Source organism: Thalia democratica, chromosome 1, assembly GCF_965202585.1.
Source record: "Thalia democratica chromosome 1, ktThaDemo2.hap1.1, whole genome shotgun sequence".
NCBI classification, from domain to species: domain Eukaryota; kingdom Metazoa; phylum Chordata; class Thaliacea; order Salpida; family Salpidae; genus Thalia; species Thalia democratica.
Window position 1 is genome coordinate 40,077,740 of NC_139165.1, and position 23,158 is coordinate 40,100,897.

The following is a 23,158-nucleotide window of genomic DNA, read 5'->3' on the forward strand; positions in this document are numbered from 1 at the left end:
ATCATTAAATTGCAATTCAACACCATTACCCTTAATAAAAATATTAAATTCTAATATATATATAATCAGTAATTTATTAATGTTTTCTAAATGAATGCAATTTTTTGTTGCAAAGCTAAATATCTTAAATAAAAAACCAATGTTTTAAAAACTTTTTAAAAATTTAATTCCATAACTAATTTTGTTTAATACATCATTATGTTTATGTTTAAGAATATTATAATAATTCACTTATGAATTTGTACATAATTTTGATAATTTGTGCAAATAGCATCGAAACAACTGTAAGCAAATTCAAAATATTTTTAAATGCAAAATGGAAAATAATTTTTAGTATTTTTTTTTTTTTTTTTGTAAATTACGTAAAGACCAAGAGCTATTGGCATAAAATTTTGTTATGAAAAATAACATATAGAAAAAGAAATTCACGTAGAAAAAGATAATAATTATTATCCATTAATGGACATCAAAAAACCTTGTGAAACTTCATGTTTTATTTTAAATTTTAATCTGCTTTATTTAAATATAGTAAACTGCGTTTTGAGATAAAACCTAGTAGTTCTATTGTAAGTAGTAGTTAGATAATAGTATAAGATAAACTGTACCAATCAGAAACGTTATCTTTATTTAATTTTTTTAACTTACATAAAATTATTTGCACAGTTATGTATTTTTTTTTAGGTAGGTTTACTTTAATGGAAAAAAAAATGATCGAACTAATCTGACAAGCACTGTATAAGTTTAAATAGTAGTTTTATGACATTTGTGGCATTAATAAAGAATGAATATAATAAATTCAACACAAGTTTATCAACCTAAATACTTGACTATATATACTCTTATGTTTTTGTAGCTCATTTGAAGGTAATATTTTTGCTATTTTACGAGCCTAATGAAAGAAATGTGAAAAACTCAGTTTATTTTTGCTATATTTTGTTTTGCAGTTGCTGCTAAATCGTTAGTCTATTGTTTTGAAATGTAACCTTTAAAACTGTTCAATTAGTTATCTAAAGATTTCAACGTAATGGTAAATAGAATTGGTGTACTTATTTCTTACAACTATTTATCTTTTGCATATTTTAGTTAATCAAAAATATTTGTATATATATATATATGTTAAAATAATTTTACACTAAAATACGAAAAAAATATTAATTGCATTAGAACAAAAGCGCTTTACTAAAAAATGTCTTAAAGTACTATAACAATACACCAATAAGAAAATAAGTTTTATTTAAATAATAGTAAACTCTAACTTTATTTTTTAAAGGGCCAAAGTTCCTAGGTTACCCAATGGTAAGTTTTGTGTTATTATATTCTACAAAACTTAGATAAGTTATTGTTTCAGTGCAAAAAGCTTTTCTAAATAAAACTACAGTCTACAATAGTAATTTACTATTATAAAACGTAAAGTAATGACTCTTAACTTTTTTAATAAAATTGATAAGAAATAAAATATATTTTTACAATTAGTAAATTGTAATTAGTTAAAATAAAAACCTTGCATTAAATATCATTATTATGTTGAATGTTTTAATTTAAATTCCTAAAATAAATACTTTAAGTATTATAAAAAAGCTTAAAAAGACCTCTGATATGTATAATACTGTAAATAGATTTTAGAAATAGTAAAAACTAGTAAAAAAACAAACATTTAATTTTTTTTTAAGTTTTGAAGTTTTTATAAGTTAAATTCTGTCAAAAAAAAATATTTTATTAAAATATCAAACAAAAACTGCTTTATTATTTTAATAGTTATACAGGTTATATTTTTTCGAATGTTCCAAGACGAAGTTTTCAAATCATTTCAATTCAAACACAGGCAGGTTTTTTCTTTGGACGTATACCGACCTGGGAATACCAGATTTATGTGGCATACAAATCAACTTCGGCTGGAACATTTGCGCCAACAAAAAGGGCCACAACATCGTTGTGATTGATCCAATCACGTTGGAGTATGAATCCGTCAGTTTTGATACTTGGAAATCCACGGATGAGGTTTTTGCTCATTTACTAGTTGTGTTCAATAAATTATTGGAAAAGTTTTATAAAATATACTTAGCCATATGAATCATACAAGAAACAACACTTGTAAAGTACTAATTTAGTTTTTTAACAAACTTGCAATCAAGATAAGCTTGTATTGTTTGAGTAAATCAAGATGTTTTGATTTTTGATAAAAAAAATGTTGGCCTTACGATTCTTTTCATTAAAGGTTAGTCAAACTGTTCTAACTTACCGTTGTTTTAGTAAAATAAGATTTTCGATTACGAAGCGTCACTTTGATGCAGGCGGAAAAAATGGTAGACTTTTTGAAAACTGTAAAGATGTACAGCTTGATAATAATGACAATAAAAGAGAAAACTTGGTCTGACGTTTAGAACCAAGATTTGATTGACTATGTCGACGGGTATGGGTCTAATACAGTTGTGAGAAACGGAGCAGTCGTAAGAAATGAAGGGTGTCCTTTTACTTTAGGTAAGCCAAATTTATCTTACCTCAGTTTATGAACACGGCTGTTCCAATAAAATAAATCAGGCATATCTACTTTACCATAGATATAGTTGATAAAACTAAAAAACACCTTTAAATTAATATGACTATGTAGTGCAAACATGAGACATATTTCCACACTCTTTTTCTTAAAATGTGCTCTTACTTATAAAAAAAACTTAAAATGAAAGGTTTTACACTTTGTTAACCAGTGTTTGTCTATTTTTAACCTAATATTCTGAACCAAAACATTTAAATTTAGTAAATACAAAAAATAAAAGATTCGTTTATTTTCGCAAGTAGTAAAACTACAAGAGAATTGTCTTTTTAAATGAGTTTTCCCTTTTTAATACGACCTTATACAGTTACTCCTAACTCATAAAAAATTAACAACATTAAAACATTAATTAGAAAACTATAAATTTGTTTATCATGAAACCAATATACAAAACTAATTTCTTAGTGTGTTGCCCTACTGAATAAAGTTTTTGCTTGAAAACTTCAAGTTACTTTTCAAATGTTTAAACGTTTAACACCTCAAAGCTAAACACAATTTTTGTTCTTAAACTACATTTAATAGTAGTTAATTCAAAAATCTAAATCATTTATATAGTAAAACAAGTTGTAATTGTATTTAATTCAACAGTTTTTTTTTTCTCCAGCTTTCGTTTAAACTAAGCATAAAAAATGAAATATTTTAATCTACTTAAGCAGCATAAAGACTAAATGCATTTAACATAAAATTTGAATAAAATTAAAATATTTTTCAGGTGGCTGTACTTGGGCATTGATTACACAAAAGTTGCCTCTGTTAGATGGAGTCAGGCAAGCCCCTTGGTGGACTAAATGTTCCTACATAGATTTTTATACTGATAATCACGTGGTTGTTGACATCGACGTCAACCGTAAGTTTCATGTTTGAAAATGTTTATTTTTTAAGAGTGTGAATTTTTTGATTTCGACATACAATAAGACCGTATAACTTAGGGTTGGCCATCAGTGGGCAACTTTTCTTGTCAGCAGACAAAATTAAGTAGTAGAAAAATTTAGGGGTAGACTTGTTTTAAATGTTTTAGCTGGCCGATCATTTTGAAACATTTTACAAAATAATAATATAAATTCTTTGAAAATAAACCAGCAATTAAATAGTTTAATAATAATCATTGCTGTTTATTAAATATCTAAGAGCAAGCTTATAAATACTTGATATCTAAATGCTAAATTTAATTTATTTTTAAAAAGACGTATGATACCTCGAAATACATCGCGGGGCATAAATTCATTTTGCCATTCGTTGAAATAACTTAATACACTAAAATAGAAAATTATAAGCTTTTCAGAACTAGCTTATAAATTTTCAGTCTATTATTGAAAGTTATAAATTTCCAGCCTGTACAATATCAAGAGCAGAATGCAAACGCGAACTTCCCATACATTCCGAAGCTACCACGCCGAAAGAAACTACACATTGTTGGAAGTGGGAGAATTGTACGTGGGAAGCTGGTGCGATGTAAAGTATTCACTTACTTACGACTACAAAAGAAACTATTGTGCTTCGGACGGAAAGTGGAAGACGGCTGAGAATGATGTTCACGAATGTCCCGTTTGTAAATCAAGTCAGTTTTTTTTTACAAAATTTCTAGTTTGTAAGTAAAAGAAAATTTCAAGGGTGTATTTTTTTTGATGTCGTTTAAAAATAAATTTTTCCAGAATTTTATTTAGTAGATGTAGTTAACATCTTAAACTATATAATTTTTTTAATTTAAAATATTTTTTGTATTAAGTTGAGCAAGTATGGTGTTTTTTCGATTTTACAGTCCTCGCTTATCCGGTTTTTCGTTTATCCAGTCGGTTTTACTCAAGGAATATATATTTAACTGCTTATTTATTTAACTCAGCTCAAATTAATGTTTTACTATAAGAACATTTCTAACTAAGCAACTGGTTTATAGATGCTCGTTATTCTACTATTTCTACCTTAACGTAATTATTTATGGTTATCGCGCCGTGTAAATAAAAGCGTGTTATTTGCAAGCTTGTTACTTTGACTAACGAATGAAAAAAAGCTACAAGTTTGCGAAATGGCAAAGAATAATGTGCCTAAATCGTTTATGATAAGCCTGCTCAGCATAAGTAGGTTGACTTTAAACAACATTTTGTGAAGCGATGGAAAATTTAAAATAATTGAAGCCTAAAACGAAGAGCTGGGATCAATTTTAGCCGCTAAATTGGTTAAAAGGGAAAGGGAAGCTAATTTTACAAGCTAGACAGCGCACTTTACTTTTAGTTTCATTAGGAATGCGAAAACGGTTGTCCAGTAAGTCGTTCAACAGTGTAGAAATGTGTAAGTAAAAGCCTTCGAGTTCCATTGTTTATTTGAGGGTGACAGTTTAGGCCCCTTTCAGCGAAGAGGATGATGAGAGTGTGCTAAAGACGAAATTGATTTTTTATTTTAGTGCATATTTTCTCGCCATGAAGCCATGTAGATGATTACTAAGCTAACTATCGTTTTAAACCATAAAACACACCAGATGTGCGTCACAACTCATCTAATTCTGTTAGTTTTCTGTAAGAATAAAGAAAGTTTTGTGAATAAAACCTCCTTTTTTAATTTTTCAGAAAGATTTCCGGTATTAGTTAAACTGTTTACTATGTAATTTCTTCACGTTAAAAGAATTTTAAACTTTATCAAACTATTTTTCCGGTTAATTTTATCTTTTTTAGTTGTTTGCTTCGTTTAAAAACGTAAAACATTAATGCACAATTTAGTTTGCGTTTTACTTTATGCACTGTAGAATATGTAACGTGTAGATAATTTGAAAAAAAGAGATGTTTTGTTTTTATCCCGCCAAAAGCTAATCCGGCCATAACAACAAAAAATCTTACCCAACATGGCCGGATAAGTGAGGAAGCACAGTACGTTGTAAATAATTTGCTAGGTTTAAAAATATCTATTTAAAATAAAAAATTCTAAATATTAATTATAACTAATTTTAAGCTAAATATAATAAGTAACTATTTAAAATAAGATATTTTTTTTTGTTTTTCTGCAGTATTTGGACTAGAACGTAGAAACAGCTTAGAGATAATAAAGTTACAAAACAATACATTTTACTTTTAAAATGGAAGTTATTCCAGTAAAAGATTATTTTTCTACTGGTGAAGCTTAGGAAGGTTACTTTTACTTTTTTGTTAAGAAAACAAAAACATATGTTAATAAAAAAATAGCTGTTTTCACTTAATATATAGTTAAAGAAAATTTAAACCTTATGTTACAATTTAAATTAACTATACTCAATATAACAGTTTTTAAAAATAAAAAAATAATTTTAACTATGTTTTTGACAAACATAGAATAACAACGTAAAGTTAATCTTATTAACAAAAGCTTCATCACTTTACTATTATAAGTATAAAAAAGTTATAATCAAAGCATATTTAACAGAAAATATAGTTTTAATTTTTTTTTTATATAGATTTTACGTCAGTATACTAGATAATTATTAAACATTTTCTTGCCACTCATTTATATAATTTTTATGTTTTTTAGACTTTAATTGCTTCATACAACTTGCGTGAAAGAAGATCAAGATTGCCATCTGAAATCTTTCCTGATTTAACATCAGATCTTTTTGTTGTCGATACCGGATTCGAGCCGTAAGTTTATTTAACAAACGAGTGTTTATTTGTTGAACTTACAGATATAGTTGCAACATTTTTTATTGTGTTTTGTTTTTTTTTATTTTTTTTTGAAATCATACTTATAGACGTTGGCGACGGGTAGTGTATTAAGGAAAATTTACAAGTTTAAAAAAAATTGATTTAATGGACTTTTTTAAAACTAATTTAGTAAGATAGCAAAACTACAACTACAATAATTATTTTTAAATAAATTTTAATAAAAAGAAATATTTAAAAAAATTGTTAAACGTCAAATTTGTTTTCTATTAAAAAAACAAAAGTTCTAAAAGTTTTATAACATTATGATAAGTTTTTTTGTGGAGCATGTGCTCAAATGTTCTACCCAATGTGACGCACCTGGTTACAGTAGGTATTACAAATGCTTTAATGAATTCATAAAAACAAAAAATGTATGTTAACTTTAGCATTTTCAACATAAGCTGTTTACTTTCATAAGATTATAAATACTTTGATCTGAAGCGAGAGTTGCACCCTAGTAAAAATTCAAAGTTATATGAGTAAAATGTAGGGTGCTTACTTTTCGGCCACTTTTGATTTTCCAGCTGGAAAGAAATTGTTTTTAGAAACATCAAAAAACACGCTGTGCAAAATTTTGAATTTGAAGAAACTTTACCTTGGCAAAAACCGATTTTCTAAAATCACCCCAATGGAAGATGTATGGGATCCAAAAAATACGAATTTGGAGTTTAAAGCTGATTTTTTTACATGTGGCTAATTACCACACAAACCTATTAAGAACAATTTAAAACCATTTAAATAAAGTTTTACGGAGGCATTTCTTAATTTTATGTAATTTTTATAACTTTTTGTAAGTTTTCTTTAATTTCTTCTTTAAATTGCTGTAAACTGTTTTCATTGTGTTTGTGTGATAATTAGCTACATTTAAAAAATGCAGCTTAAAACTCTAAAATCGAACTTTTTGGATCCCTTTCATCTTGCATTTAGATGATTTTAGAAAATCAGTTTTTGCCAAGGTGAAAATTTCTTTAAATCATCCAAAATTTTGCATAGGGCCTTTTTATGATATTTCTAAAAACAAACTATTTTCTCTGCTGGAGAATCAAAAGTGGCCGAAAAAATAAGAACCCAAGACTACGTAGTTGTTAGCAGCTTCAAACATTACGTTTAAAACAGTTTTTATTATGCTGAATCTTTATATATAGTTAGACAATTAAACTAATACAAAAACTAATGAACAGTTATGATATATTTTAAGTTTTTTTTATCCAATGATATAATATTTTACTATAAAAATAGTACACAAGAATATTGTATCAACCAGTAAATATCCAATAAGACAAAAGTAAAAATAAAACATTCTCAGTAAAATATTTCCTGCAGTAAAATAAAACAAAATTACTTAATTAAAACAAAATGTACTTAATCGAAACAACTTATAAATAACCCTGCCGCTGTCAGGTTTTACAGAATAAATGTTTAAAAAATTTTATTTTAATCAGTTATTTTTATTTTTTTGTACTTCTTTTCTAGACATTCACTTTTCAAAAATTTTTATTTTAAAACTTACCGCTTTAAACAGAATTAAAAAACACAAAAGTAGTTTTAGAATATTTAGTCTTAGCTTTAATCAAACAATTAAAGTTTTTTCAAACAGTTATAAACAAAATAAACACTTATGATCGAAAGCTCACTAATTTCTAAGTTTTTAAACACCGATTTTTTTAAATTATGCGTATCTACGTTGTTGTGTGGATAAACAGTATGTGACTATAAAAAATCTTGTGGATAAGACAACATCAACATAACTATTTTAATTTGTTTTTTTTTCACAGATTTTACTACATATATTTCTTATTTCAGGAATCTCCAAGTTAGTAGAGACGTAATGGAATTCACAGTGTCTATAGATTTTAGGAATTTTCTGTTGAATCCAAATGGTAACAAGTTCATCTATTCAATTGTCGATTACAACAGCAAACACGGCTCCGAAGGCCAATACGTGGTACACGAGCACATCAAAGTAGTATATAACTAAGACAAGTAAACTTTTTACAGTTAACTGGTATGTGTTTTATGTCTTTGTAATAAGGTCAGGCTTTTCTAGGCCCTGAATTTTTGATTTTAAAACGTTAATTGCTTTTAAACTCTCAGCTAGCTTACAATGTCTTTCTTTTCCTCTCTCGTTCATTATATTAGCAATACACGAAATGAACACAAATGTATTCAGCTTGTAATTGCGATTTGGCGTCTGTACTTTTCATTTTTATCTTCTCTTTATTTTAATACAATTTAGTATATTGATTAGTTTTGTTTTTTGCGTTAAATAAAATTATTTAAAGTAATGTGTTTTGTGTAAGATAGATTCATATAATCAACCAATTTATAAGTAACTTTTGAATGAGCTAGTTGTACTACAAATATCTAACCAAAACTAAACATGCGGCCCGAAAATACTTTTGATTTTTAGCATGAAACTGATAAATACATGCCGACCGCTGCTTTGGAAATACTTGTAAATTTAAAATGATGTACCAAGTATTTTTTAAAGGTATAACTGGTTTTACATAAAAATAAAATCATACAACTTATATTAATTTAGTTAAGCTTACAACAAAAGTACTAATGGTATTTTTTAACTCACGACTAGCCAATTAAAAAAACTTTCGTTCTCAAATCGTTTCAAAATAGCTATTTATCAGTAACCCTCTGAAATTAATAAATTAGAAGAAAAAAAAGCATTTTAAATAACTTTTTTGAGTGTAAGGTTAAAGTTATTTAATATTTTATATTTATACACAGCGTTTTCATAAATTAGTTTAAACATGCAAAGCTACTTCAGAAATTTTTATTACTGTTTCATTAATATTACCTTGTTAAAAACACTTTGTAGTTTACAAGAAAATAATAATGAACATTAATTTTTTTTTAAGAAAAAATATTTAAGCCTTTAAATCTACTTTTAATAAGAATATGTTAAACTAGAGTATTAATTTATTGTTATAATGTAAAAAATAATTCTAGTATAAAAATAAATGTTTGTAGACTTTTTCAACACCTATAAAAACTAAAAAGTCTATCAAACACCTAGATACTACAAGCTTTTTATCACAAACAAGGTGATCTAATTCGTCCTTTTCATTCCCATATAAAACTTCAATTCTTCTTCAATTACCGTTAATTTCACAATTATCTGCTAAACTCTGGTCTTAATTTTATATGGCTCTAAAATCTTAAATTTCTCGGGTTACTATAATTCTTGAGCATAATTTGAAGATGGCAAAGTTGTGCAATTAATGCAAATATCGGTTAAGGTAAACCTGCACTAGCCAACTTTACCGAATCAACATAAGTTACCACCGCTATAAATAAAAATAAAGATGTAAATCAAATTGTTACCATACAAACGAATGGAAAAAAATCTGAAGACTAAACTACTTTCAGCTTTTCCGAATGGAGTACTTCATTTACTAACACGACAAATTATTTATTCTTATTGGAGTATTGACTGTTAATCCTTTAATATTCCATTGTTGAGCTTGAACTTGCTGTTAAGTAGACACCAGTGGCGTAGCGTGGTATTTTGGTCAGGGGGTGCGCAATCTTTTCTCAAAAAATCCTCTAAATTAAAACTTTTGTAACTAGCTATAAAAAAACTTTTTATAATTAATATAATTGAAATAAATTTACTAAGTAAAATAAGTTCGTTAACTGTTTTAAAAAATATTTATATATTACAAAATTAAACAACTAAATAAAAGTATAAATTTCATTAGAATTACTTATACTTGCTAAAATGTAAACCTACTAAATAAAAATTGTTTTTATTACTTATAGTAAACTTTATATCTTTATAAATTAATATACTCAATAAAACGAAAGTATCTGTTTTATTTATGAAAAAAATATCAATCTCTTTAATATACAATACAACAGTGATAACAACACCTCAATGCACATGATTTTAATAAAGTTACAGAGAAGTTAAAATAGACCAACTTTATAACTGTTATTACAGTTTATTACAACTTTGTAAAATAGTTAAAAGTATACTTTTTAAATTTTATTCATTTGATTGTATTTGTTTAAAATATAAATCACAAACAAAGTTTATTTCTCATAGGCCGACACGCTTTTTCTTGTAAGTTTACAAAAATAAAGTTCAGAAAACTAGCAGTAGTCTTAACAATGTAGCATAAAAAAAAAGTTTGTAAAATTGTTTAATTTTTCTTTAAGCGTGACGTATTTTTGTAAACTTTTTGTAGAAAATAATCTGCCATGAGGTTATACTACAGCGGTGCGCTATATTATTTGCGTGCTTTTTGAGTGTAAATTCTTATGAAAATAATGAACTTATAAAATTTTTCCTTGGAGTTTTTCATCAACATCGGTGCGCATTTGCAATTACGCACCGAATCAGTATATTGAGTAATAACATGTACTTTCCTAACTTGTCACTAATTAATATTCAAAATTTCGTTTAACTTTTTGAATACTAGATAAACATAGTTTAAAAAAGGCAAATTAAGCAGAAAAAATAAACTATAAAGGATAAAGATATTACATTCTTTTTTTACAATTTTCTTTTTTTGGGTGGCACGCATGCGCCAGTGTCCCTCCCCACGCTACGCCCCTGGTAGACACCAAGTCCATAAAATCTTTTAGCAGATGGTCTGAAACCTTTTTCAAGAATACCAACTGCATTGTTAACATTTGTACCATGAAACAACAGAAGGTTGTTACTTTTATCTTTAGCAGTATAATCATTTTTATGATTTTTTACTTTTCCAATTTAGTTTTAGTTGCTTAAATGGAATCGATTCTTTTTTCGTAATCTTGTATAGTGTAAAATTGAAATACTACACTTAATAATTTTATTCTCAATACGAGATTATAACATTTAATGCTTAATTTATTTGCCAAATAGTTCAAACTACTTATATACAATTCACGACTATGCAAGAATGATGGTCTCACTTAGCTTCAGTGTTTTATTTGAAACCTAAATAGCTTGTTTTCACTTTATCTGATTTGTACTTTTATAAATTTTAAAAACTTTAAAGAACTTGAACAAAAATTGTGAAAAACTTGATATTTATTAAAATAAGTTTAAAACAATTTAGTTCTAAAGCTTGCTTAGTTTTAAATTAATTAAAAGGTCTATATTATAGCTAATTACTTTTCATACTCATGCTTTAACTTAAGTTAATACAAAAAATTGACTTTGTCTCGTCAGATTGATCTGTAGAATAAAAAAAAATATTTACAAATTACATAGCTTTTTTTCTTTAATTTATTCTGTATAATGCAATTTCTCATGGATTATTGCAAAGAAAACTACTTAAAAAACAAAATATTTAACTTTTAATTGTAATAAATAATATTTAAGTATTTTTAGTAACTTTTTATACAACTGAATTATAAATGAAAACAAAGTATTATCTATTTTAAAACTAAGTTAAAAAAGTTTAGGTTTTTTTTAAAACTTAGGTTGTACGTTTTTTTAGGTTAGTAGTTTGGTATTACCTCAGTTAAAAAAAAAATAACTCATAAAAAGTTTCTTTATTTTTGTATAAAACTGTTATAAACAACCTGAAAAGATAGTTTTTAGAAACAGTATTTTTTTAAAAACTTAAAACAATAAACGAACATAAGATATTAATGTAACCTATATAAACTGATCATAGTTTTTTAAGATTTAGTTAAACATTTATATATTCAAATAAAGTGTATGTTCAGAAAGAAACGACCTCCATTTAGTTAGATGATTTTTCAAAAACAAGAAAATAGTTTAAAAAAAATAAAATTTTAATACATTTATGATCTAAGTTTAATACATGTATGTTCTACTGAATTATTATGATACAGTTCTTAGCCAGTGAATTTCGATAATTGTAAAGTAATAAAAATTTTAAGAATTTTTTAATTAAGTCTTCGAACTATGATACATTTGCTTATATAATTATATTAATAAACTTCATTGATAGTAGGAATATACGTTCATTCGTTAAAATAATCTAGCGCATCTTTACCTTTAATAATAATACCTCTAGTTGTTCCTTTTTTCCCAAAGGGTAAGGTGCACAATAATCCTAGAAAGTAGAGATTTGAGAGTTATATAATACTCAGCCATGAAAAATAAAACTTTTTAAATAGTTATAAAATATGTGAAAAGTCACGGAAGAAAAACTAAAATTTTTAATGTAAATTACACGACTATGTTAATCCTTATGTCTGTGATGATAAGTTTTTAGTACTTAGATACTTAGTAAAACTTTCTTACTAAAAGATGTTTAGAAAATTATACTTTTACTTTACTTTGCAAAACATTTTTTAATTTAAAAATTCTAATAGTATTTTTTTATTTAACTCCAACATACTTTTGCTAGTACTTTTTTTTTCTCAGTCTAATGATTTAGTACTTCTTGTTCTAAATTGACAAAAACTATTGTTTTCCTTTAAGGTAACATATAGAAACAAAACAAAAATTTTAAAGAAGTTTCGCATGAATAAAATTAAAATTAATATCACTGTATGAGTTAGCAAATACATTTTACTCGTAAATAACAAGCATTTAGTACTTAATTTCGCTGCTTTTCATAAGTTTTATATCATTATTAATGACTGCTTATTTTTAGTAGATTCACTTACTTGGTTAAAACTAAGAATAAGCTGCATTTTTAAAGTACATTATTGTAAATTTTGAAGTATTTTCGAAATATGTTTGTAGTGAATTTGAAAAATAAAAGTTTCGTTGTTGCTATCTTAAACTTATAATTTTAATAAGAATTTTCACTGTGCTTAAACATACATAATAAATCAAACTAAATCGCCAATTAGTTTAAGTTGATGAAAGTTTTTGTTTTGTATAATAATTTAAAGCTATAAATTTCGTTTATCTAACTTTTATATGTTGCATACTCAACTTATCTTTAAACATTTTTGAATAGGTCTTACGACTACAAATAATGTACCGCGAAGCATATTTAACTTGTAAAATAAATAAATTTAGGTTTTTTATTAACAATTAAGTTGAAATTTGCTGACAATACGATACTTAGCACACTGTAACGTTTGTAAAATTATTTTTTTAATACAAAATTTCTTTTGTGCAAATATTTTTACTTTTTGTTCTGTAACTTTTCAATATTCGTAAACTCATTAAAATTTTACACTAATCCGGTCCGCGAAAACTTGTTTTTGTTAAATTCAGCCTGTTGTCTCAAAATTATTCCCATCTTTACTATAAATAGATAGCACTTGTTTTATTTTTGAACACATTAGGTTTTAACTTACAAAATTATCCAAAAATTGTTAACAAATAATCTTATTAAAGAAAACTTAAATATAAAATTTGAAAAAGTGTGTCATTTATTACTAATTTTAATTGTAAATAAGTCGATCAAACAAATTATACATACAGACTGAATGTTGTAGCTTAAAGTTTTTTCTTTTTGAATGTCTATAAGAATAGCTTTTGATCTTGTGTGTCTATCCCTAAATCTCTATTAAATTTCATTGAACTAAAAGATTCAAGATTAACGATTTCTCTGCACTGTGGACACTCTTTCTTTGCACTAACCAAAATTCTATCAGCACAGCTACAACACAAAGGGTGTCCGCAAGATGGAACGACTACATGAAATTTGTCATCAAGAATCTCTTTGTAGCTACTCAGGCAAACTGAGCATTTGTTTTCTTCAAATGGTTTTAACAACTCACTTTCTTCGTCGAGAGCTGACAACTTTTGTTGTAGCTCAGACTGGCAAACTTGATTTTCCCCTGTTGCTTCGTTCTGATTCGTTTTACACGATCTGTGTGGTTCGGAAAGTTCTCTTTGCGTCACGGGTATTTCAACCGATTGATGAATGTTGTTTCGATTGTTTTCTCTCAACTGATTGATAACTCTGATTATTTCCTGTTTCATGTGTTCCAAGCCGAAACTATGTAGGAAGTCAAAGTCATATTCTTGTTCTATGAAAATGGTTTCTTCATCACACATGTACCAACTAGTATTTTTAAAACAAGCCAAGCCGTCATTTTTGACTATATTAGTTTCTAAGCGTATACTTGAACTGTTTAAACTAGTTCTAATGATTAGGATTGATTTATATGACATTTTTTATCTTTGTATTGTTATAAAATATTTTCTGTTATTAATGTTTTATTTATAATACAAACCCATAAGAAAAATGTTTAAACCTACAAAAACAGAAAGATACTTTTACAATTGTAACATCTATAAAAAAAAGTTACTCTTTAAGATTATATTTTAGCAAAACTTTATAACTAAAGCTTTTTTTTGCTTTTTAAATATCAACAGTTTTACTAAAAAGAACATTTATTCCAACAAAGTTTTGATTTTAAACCTTTTTTATTATAAACTTTTGATATTAATCTAAAACAGTTTATGAATAAAAAAAGACATAGATCTTGTTAAAAAAATGTTTTTCTTCATGAGGTTGCTTTTTTGGTTATTTTTATATTCAGTTTTAAAGTTTTAAAACCTTGACAGAATATTTTTACAAAATTTGTAACTGCTGAATAAAAGTATATATTTTAGAATTCATTTTAGCTCAAATGACTTTAACTTTACAAAAAAAATAATAATATTAACAGATTAATTATTATAACTAATTTTAATATTACTAAAGTTTGCGAAAAATGTATAAAATTTACTGCAAAAGTTCAATTTATGATGTAATAAAACGTTATGACTAAAATAAAAAAGCAGTATATCTAAGTATGCATTATATTTTTTGTAATAGATGATGATTGTTTTTGTTCAATAAGTTATTAAGGTGTACAACCTTTATTATTATATTTAAAACATGTAACAAATATAAATTAATACTTTAAACATTTGTGTGAAAAAATATTCACAACGTCATGCTCGTTTTGGGTAAGTTTGGTTAGAATAAAAGCACTAATTATAAAAATAATATTTATGTATAAAATTATATTACAGTACGAACAACTAACTTTTATAAGTTGAATACTTGAAAAATATTTATATTATAGTTTTAAATACAAACTTTATTTGAATCCAAAGACAAAAATGGTCTATTTATTGAAGTTTTTAAAGGACAGAGTATTTAAAGTCAAACTTTAATAGATAATGTACACATAACAATAAAGTTAACTTGAATAATAACTTTATGGTAACATTTATTCATAACTAACAAAATTTGCTTAAGTTTAACTAAATTCTAAAGTTCACTAATTACCAAGAAAAAGTTTCTTTCTATAGCTAATAAAACTTTAAACAAACAATGTTAGACTAATTACTTGAAAGTTGTAATATCTTTGCTAAAAGTAAAATTTTAGTGAATAAATTCCTAACATGTCATAAAAACCAGCCGTAAAACTAAATACGTTTAAAAAAATAATTTCAGTCAAAATGATTTAAGTACTTGATATCGAGAACAAAAATTACAGAAAGGATTAATATAAGTAGAGTATCGTAAAAAATCTAATAAAAACTCGATTTTCAGATAAAATTAACTTTTTAAAGGTATTTTGCAAATAAAAATAGTTGGTTGCAGTACTTTGATTTAGTTGAATTAAACCTTTTGAACTTAGTAAAATTAAGAACTTAAGCAAGTAAAATTTTTTACTTGAATAAACCTTCGTAATAAATGAACTAAAATAATTTAGGAATTCATACATCATTGTATTGGTCTCAAAGTTATATAACTTACTGGTAGAAAAACTACATACAACTCTAGCTTGAAATTTAACCAAATTTATTAGCAAGTATGATTTAGAATCTTTTTTTTTTATATTTACTAAGCAAGTCTCATTAGTAACAGAAACATAACACATTGAAAATATTATCTTCTGAAATTAAATTGCAGGTAGCTTTGTCGACTCGTAGTACAACAGAACTTATTTTCAAATAAATGTTCTACAATTTTTACTACTGTTTACAAAAACCAGTACAAGTAAAATATCATGTTTCTTTTTATTAACCTAGATGTTGCTAGTTACCTAAGTTGAACTACATTTCTATTTGTAAATTTATCAAACAAATTTTATTAAAGAAAACTTTGACATATTATAAGTATACAGCAACTAATACTTAGGTTATATAAAATCTTATTTCATCACTTATTTTACCATGATACTTTTTTTTTTAAACTTTTGTCTAATTTCTAAGTTTTAATTAAGTATTAAACTATAAAACATGGGTTTCCAAAAGTTGACCTGCAAAGGAGCTAAAGGGGGAGGAGTAGTAAAGGGGCTTTAGAGGGCGACATGACACCATAACTTTAAAGACTATATATTCTGTAGTTGATGGGAAATAAAAAAAAAAGCTTAAACGTTTGAGCGTAGTTTTTTGAAAAATTGTGTTAAAGGGGGTCATAAATTTTTTGTTCTTCAAAGGGGGCCTTATGAAAAAAATTTTTTAGGAAACCATGCTATAAACTGGTCATATTATTCCAACTACTAAACCACAGCATTGGCTTAGTTCAATTTGATAAACTAGTTCTTTCAACTTGCTTCACTGCGTTCTATCTGAGTAGAATTCAAATTGTTTTAATAACATTTTTATTACGTTTTAAACAAGTTATAAAATTGATTATTTAAATTAATATAGAAATATATTTTAGTTTTAGTTTCGTAGTCTATTTTTTAATTGAATTTGTCAAGCAAATGTTGTGTGGTTTTTTATATTTAGTTAGTTATTAAATGATAAATTATAGCTTGCTCATTTGATGCTTAGTTTTCTTGCAAATAGGCCATTTTTTTAAAACATAAATACGACCAGGATTGCAATTCGCTAATACAAATTATTCTAGACAGAAATAATAATTTAAAACAAGCAAAGTTTTATTAAGTATCAATGTTGAGTGTTTCTTTTTTTTGACAATCCTGCTAACAAATTGTATTTTAAGTTTGCATTTTTAATTTTATTTAAACTAATTTATTTTCACTTAGTCAGTTTTTTAATTAATACTTACATTAAATAAAATCAGAATGTTGTTGCTATTGGTTGTAAATGTAAAAACTGAATTTATGGTAAAATGTAACTGTAACTCATACAGACTTATATCATAGTGGAACTCATAAAACATATCATATAATCTATATAATAATAATATATTTATTAAGAAGAGATTTATAGAAGTTTTAAGTTTTTGAAAATAACAGCAACTGTAAATCTTTTTAGTAATTTAAAAGCATAATTTTTTTTAAATAAATAGTTCTAAAATATTCCTTTAAGAATATATACTAATTTTATCTCGCATAGTTAAAAATTGAAGAAAAGTACCTTAAATAATTTATGTAACATTTTATAAATATATGTACAATGGTTTTATGTATAAATGTTGAATATCATTCTGTATAAACTAATTAATACTTCACACCCTTACTTAGTTAGTATAAAAAATTAATATTCTTTTCAATGAAAATGTTTTACAAGTATATCTTCAACAATTCTGAATTCATTGTTTACAAAAACACTATAAATTTTTTTAAGTATCTTATCTAAAACTAGTTGTTATAATTTTCTGCTAACTAATATGCTTTTCTAGAAGAAAAGTATACTAAAAACATGTTTTTAATAGCTTTTGAACAAAATTAAATAAGTTTTTAGTTTTATGTAATTTTGTTTAACAGGTGAACTAAAAAAGTTATACTGCTTTTAAATTCCAATTTTAATTTAAAAGCTAAAGTTGTTTTGTTTTTAATATGTATATAAATTTTATTTTTTGAAGTTACCACGAGTATTATAATAGTATCAAATTAATTACACAATATTAAAGTGGCCAACTTAAATTTTTGTATTTTTCAAAGTAAAACCTATATTAAAATATTTTAAAAACTGCAATACTCATGCCAGCATCAGGGGCGAGTCTAGACTTTGTTAGTGGGGAAGCATAATTTATTCTTTTAATGTAATAGCTTTTAATAAAACATTTTAGAAAACGAATTTAATTTCTACTATTACGTTAGAGCATTTTTTATGATAACTTGATATTATGTTAAGCCTTTTAGTTAAACTATAGTATTATCAAATAATTAAAGCTATAGTAAACGGTTATAAACTAAATTCTAAGTATTAAAAACTTAAAAATGTTACTATAGATACTGTTCTTTCAAGTTTTCTGTAAAATTTTACTTATAATTTTGTTTACATAAGATATCTTTTGTTAAAAAAATAACTCGTTTTATGTAATTTAATTTATAAAATATGAAATACCACTTGAGAAAAATAATGGTTTAACAGTAACTTCAAGTTTCAAAATTAAAAATAACTTTAAGTAATGAGTGGTTTGAAATTGAAGGGCTTCAAAGATGGTTTTGAAATCTCTTTGAGTTGAACCTTCTAACATACAAACCTAGTAGTCAACACTTAAACTTAACATAATGCAAAATGTTTTTAGTAAATTTTTGTTGATGATATTAGATCTTTATATTAATGTCATGGTCTAGTAATTGAAATAACATGGTCAGAACTGAACTATAAGAATTAAAACTTGAAATTTTTTTTTATATGCATTTACCTGTGGGTTGTGACCTTGATTTATTCAACTCAACTTTTAATTTTTAATTGCTTAATAGTTTTAAAACTTGAAGGTTTGCTTCACATAAATTCATTTTTTACAATTAACTAAGCGAAATTATACTTTCTAGTTGAAAATTAAAAAAAAAAATTTGTACTATTTCATAAATCGTGTAAAAAACTATTTATTTTCATTAAATGTCGCTTTATTATGGAAATGATAAGCAACTTAGCAAAAGTTTATATTGAGAAAAAGGAACCTTTAAAATGTTAATTATTTGTGACATCACAATCAAGTTGTAATTTTCAATATATTTCAACTAAAACTAAACAGTGCACAATCAATTAACATTGTTTATTGAATGATTAAAAAAAAGCGCTCAAAAAGTTTGGTCTAAGGATCTGGTGTACAAGGGACCTTTCGGTTATCGAGTCGTACACTACATGTATATAAATTTTCTTACGAGCTAATTAAGAAAAACTTTCTTGAGATTTACTTTTTATAAGTTCAACATTAACTATATTTTTTTTTGCAAAAAAACGCACAACCAATTATATCAATTAAGTTTCTAATTAAATAACTATTCTATTGAACAATCTAATAAGCTTTTTCTTCTTTTATTTTCAGAGAGTGCACAGGAAACAAGAAAAAAGCCAAAACAGGCCACTTGGAAGTATTTTGCTAGATTACTTGTAAATATTCTTTTTAATATACTTTTTACAAAAAAAAAAACATAATATGTACGATTAAATAAACCTTGTAATAAATTTAGATTAAATAACAAAACACAATATCATTTAAATTACTTACTAAATTATGATGAAATAAAAAAAAAAAGAAACAATTTTAATAACAATTTTTATGATTTTTTGTTAAATCAATATGACAAAATGTTTAGAGACTAGCTTATTGTATGTATTTTAAGTTTTTCTAAAATTAATATTTGAAAAGAACTCAAAAAGGTATTAAGAAATAACACAAGTAAAAACTACTTACTTATTGTACATAAATTAAAACCCTTAACCATGCTTTTTTAATAAAAGCGTAAACATAGTTTTTCATAGAATTAATTTTTAATGAATTTACAAAGCTAATCATGAGATATTTGATGGATATCCTGGGATACATCGTATGCCGTGCATATGTCAAATTCAAGACACTAAACCAAGTAAACGATAAAGAGTATGTAGTTGTTACAAACAACGGTGCTACAAAAGTTGTTGATTTGTAGAGTGAAAATTCGATGTATGTCTTGAAAGAAACAAAAGATGGAGACTTAGATTATAACCTCATTAAAAAATGCTTCACAGAAAGAGCAATAAACCTTTATAAGTTCGCTCTGAGTGAAGATTTTACAATGAAAATTTATCGAGTAAAAAAACGTGAAAATGGTGATACTGCTGAAGATAAAAGTAACAATCTCCTGTTGTTTCATGGTACAAATGTTAACAATGCAGTTGGTATACTTGAAAAAGGTTTCAAGCCTTCTGCTAAAGGACATTATGGACCTGGTGTCTACTTGACAGCAAGTTCATCAACAGAAACCAAACATTCCCTAAAGAAAGCTTTGTATTCGAAAAACGCCAGAGGAAAGGTCGTGATAGTTAATGAAGTTATCGAGTAAGAAAAACTGAAAACAATTTGCAATCCAATCAAAGTTACATGGTTTTCGCTAGTTTCAGTTCTAACAGTACTCTCGTTCATCTTATTCGGGATTTATAATGGATCGCTGATCCCCGCTAGCTTAGCTGTACCTTTATTTATAGTTGTGTTACTCTATAACATGCCTAAACTGCACAGTAACCCGAGAAAGTATAGATTTGAGAGGTATTTAGGATTAGAACCTGGAAAGAATGATTCTGCAGATATATATGAAACAGACAGTCATGGAAGAAAAATTACAGATTGTAATGGAAACAACAAAGACGACTCAAACCATTATGTCTGCGATGAAAAGCTTGTAGTGCCAAGATATTTGGTTGAATTTTATTCTAAATAACTGTTTTCTGTCTACTAGGAAACATAAAAATATTTTAATGTGGATAATTGAAACTTTATTTTTGCCAAGTTAAAAATCTAAATGCATATTATTTAATAATTTAAATTAAAATACTTTTTATATTCTTTAGCGTGCAGAAATGTTTTCAACCAAAAGTTCTTAAGAAGTTCTATATGTTATTTAAGTTTTTTTAAAAAGTGTATAATTTTTTGGTTAACATAAAAACTAAATAACTAAAATACCATATTTTTTCGCTTTTACTTTCTTAGTTAATAATTTGTTTTAATGTAATTAAAAAAATAAGTTAAATACCGTAAAATAGATGAACTTATATAAGTACGGTGTTTTTTTATGTTACTTTTACTGAATAAATAAAATAAAAAGGAAAAAAAAAGTTCATTATTACATCTTAAAAATAAATAATATTATTATAGGTGTTTAAAAAAACCACTCATTATTTCATTAACACAATTTATAATTTTTGTTATGCCTATGCCGCTAAGCATATGTTATTGACGAGTTTTTTAACTAAATAAAACTTTGATTAATAATAATACTTAATAACTTAAAGTTTGTAATTTATAATTATTAATTTAGTTAAACTAGTTCCATAAAGTGGTCCAAGGTTAAAGAAAAATATTTAGTTTATTAATAATTTTTGTATTTATAATCATATAATTAGTCCCTCTTATATATTTTTTCATAGTATATACTTATAATAAACAACAAATATTTTTTCAGTATCTTACAAAATTTATGCTAACAACTTTAAAGATATAAAAGGAAGTACTTCTGTTATAAAATATTCTGTGTCTTTTCTACCTTAACGTTTGATATTGCTTTATAAATATATACTAACTAAAATAACGATAGTAGTTTTTCTTTAGAAAGTACAATTTTTCATAGTTTATTTTCCACAATTGTTTTAGTTGGTTAATTTACTATCCCATTCTTTAATTAAGCTTTTATTTTACGGTTTTATACATATTTACAGAATATTTTAGCCTTAAAGATATCAACGACTAACATCTAAAATAGGTGAGGGCATCAATAAGAGTCGGTGATTAAACTAACTTATGTAGCAAATTTTATTCTATCTCAGGCTAGAGCATTTCAATTTTATTTAATTCTAAAACAGTTACTCAATTATTTTACTTATTTTGACAAATTTCTATGTTACTTTTTTTAACACTTTCTCGTAGACCAAGAACATCTAGTGTAAGTTTTTAATTGAATTTGGTTAAGCGGGCAGATTTGCCTTTTACTGGCCGGATTCACACTGGTATTTTGTAAACTGTTATGTTTATCACCGGTCCGTAACTTGTCCATCCATAAAAACATACTAAAATTATTTTTGAGCTTTTTAGTCAATTTACTAACAACTTCTGAAAGTGACACAGTTGTTGTAAATTTGCAGTTTAATTACGTCAAGTTTATAAAATAGACTAATTTAATTAAAGTATAAATCAGTATGTCCGAAAGAGTATCTTATAGATAACTATAACTTTTTTTTTAGTTCCGCTATATGTTAATGCATTAAGTAATATTTTAGCACTTTTTTATTACCATTTTAGTTTTTTTCATTGGGAACGGGTAAAAATTGCACAAAGAAAAATTTGCACGAAATTTTTTTTGCACGAGTAACAGTTTTGCGCGGAGGGTCATTTTTTCACGAGAGTAAAACAAAACAGAAAATGAATTGAGTAATATTCTAGCTTTATTTTAATAAAATTTTATTTGTTTTCATTGGGAACGGGTCAAAATTGCACAAGCAGACAAAATTGCATGAAAATAATTTTGCACTGAGGGTCAATTTTGCACGAGTGACAGTTTTGCGCGGAGGGTCAATTTTGCACGAGAGTAAAACAAAACAGAAAAAAATATGAAACATAACTTAATTAAAAATTAGTAAAAAAAACGAGGAGAAAAAAAAGTTACTGACCGAGAGTAATGGTTAGGGGTAACAGTGTAAGTAAAAAAAATAAAACTAATAAAAATTAATTTTAAAAACTAAAAGAAAATTAAATAAAGAATAATTAATTAAAAAAAATAATAATAAGTACCGTCCGAGGGTAAGGGTTAGTGATAACAGTAATAATTTAGAATTAATAAAAAAGGTAGTACTTATTTGACAATCATAATTTTTTATATTAATTTCAACCCGTGCAAAATTGACCCTTCGTGCAAATGTGTCTTTGTGCAAAAGTAACTTCGTGCAATTTTGTGTCTTTCTACAACTTTGTTACCTCTTGCAATTTTGTTCGCTCGTGCAAATTTGATACCCACCCATTTTAATTAGTACAATGTGCATTTCATCTACAAATTTCTTTCAGTTATAGTTTTAAGTTAAACTTTTCAAATTAAATTGACCCTAAAGACAGTTACCTTCTTTAAAAATGTTTCAGGTTGAAATGAAAAAGTTTTTACTGTATAAAACAAATTTTTAAATATAAACTGGCTATCATTTCCAAGCGTCTTAGGAATGTACTAATAA